Consider the following 2,150-nt stretch of genomic DNA (forward strand, 5'->3'; position numbering starts at 1 on the left):
GAAACATATCACCCTTCCACTCAATCTGAATAACTTGGTCATTTTCACAAAATACAGGCTGAAATATAGATAGGTGGTAGCAGGCGCATGCACACACACACACACACACACACACACACATGCAAATGAGAGACTGTGATTTCTCAGATTGGCTATTTTGTCATTACATTTTTCACAAATGTTTACAGCAATTTTAATTTACAATATCACAGATCATAAAGGCACAATTACCTTTGAGGATTTTTGGTCTTTCAGTTACCAAAATGCTTGTTTTGTTTTTTTTTCCAGAAGACTCAAAGGCAAATTTAATCAGTAATTATCAAATGTATTTGCGTTCACTGTATTTGACTATTATCTCTTATAAGATAGAAGTTTAAAATGTTGGACTTGAAAGTGGTGGACTTGATTCATTTGAGATGTGAGTCCATGCACTTTCATACTCTCACACAGCAGTGAATGAGACCCATGGCATATACTGCCCTTTAATTGTGCACAGGATGCCTATTGATATTAATGAGCTTTTTGCCTTTACTGAGTGTGATCATTTTGTGTGGCCTGAAAATCATTTTGTGTTGCCTGGACCGAATGTGATCATTTTGTGTGGTCATTTTGTTGCGCTTTGCATATTTGTTGTTGCAGAGTATACTGTGCACATCATTTCCAGTTTGCCTAGGAATCTTTAGGGGGGAAATGTAGTACATAAATTTAAAGATTAGTATTGCCTTTATCTTAAATTTTTCTATTGTGAGTTATCAAAATCATGCATAAAGGCACACAGTAATACAAAGTGCAAATAAGTTGTGCAGAGAAAGCTCTAGAAAATACAAAGATTTCAAGTCAGCAATTTTGAAATTACTTGTTTAGATATAACTTTAATCCATTAAAAATGAAGCTAGTTCGTTTTCTTATTCAACCCAGGACATCAAACTAGGACAGGCAGAAGCAGATCACTAAGGGGTAGAAGAGACAATAGGACTTGATCTTATCAGTTGATTTTCCACTGTAGATGAGAGGCTGGAGGTCTAACTGTAGGCAGCAGAGCCTTTGTCTTTCAATCCTTTCTATACCAACTTCCTTTACCTGCGTAGAGGAGGCTGCTGGGGAGCATCTATAGTGCCAACGTTGCCCACTTTTCCATGGACAATGATGGGGGGGAAGACTGAGGGCACATTAAATAACTACCTTAAAAATTATTTTCACTTTTAGTACAGAATCTGGAGGAGTTAAAGTATTTTCTCCCAGGAAATAATATGGAAAATGAAGGTGATTAATACAAGTATGTTTATCTAGAATTTCAAACACTCTTACTCCAATGAAAGTCTCAGAATTTGGAATTTCAGGTTAAGCACACTCAACTCCTCTCTTATGATGAAAGAAATTCATTTATAGAGAACTGCTGTCCACTGGGGAGCAAGTCAAACCCTATTGCTTAAAAGTGGCTGCTGTACACTGTTTTGAACAGACGCAGTCCCTGATTATGCCAACAGAGTTCACAAATATGATTTTTTTCTGTTTAATTTCTACATCACTACAGGTTTGAGACAGACTTCTCTCTTTGATTCAGACCTTTTCTATATGCATGTATACGCATGCTGCTGTGGGAATAAATTTTATAGAAAAAATTATGTTTATTAAACATGAATACTACCAATACCATCACAGGTAGAGTGTGAATAGTAAATCATTAAGAAAATTACTATTCCTCCGTGCAAGAAGTCCATTCAGATGGCCATTTCTGCAACTTGGAATTACAAGCCATTCAAAGACCAATGAACTACTGACCCTGGTCCATAGCCCTCTATTTTCTGTGTTTTAAAAATCTGATGTCTAGCAGTGATCTTTGCAGGTGGTATGGATATATGTGGTGTTTTCTGTGCTCAGATTGCAAGAATTATGGTAGAGAAATATCTCTTACCAAATGTAAATTGTCTAAAAACATCTTTTTAATATTGGTCTGCTGGTGGGGGGTTGCTAACATCCACTTTACAAGCTTTACACTTTATGTTTGTAGCAGTCCATTCCATGTCTGTGAAAAAGGGTCAGCGTAAGGGCTGGTCTCCAGTCTGGCCAAATCTGGGAGATAATCAGCCACATTATAATGGGATTCTACAGTATGTGAATAATAACTAAGGACAATGAGAAATAATCAA

The sequence above is a fragment of the Cebus imitator genome, unplaced genomic scaffold, assembly GCF_001604975.1.
Source record: "Cebus imitator isolate Cc_AM_T3 unplaced genomic scaffold, Cebus_imitator-1.0 Scaffold595, whole genome shotgun sequence".
NCBI classification, from domain to species: Eukaryota; Metazoa; Chordata; class Mammalia; order Primates; family Cebidae; genus Cebus; species Cebus imitator.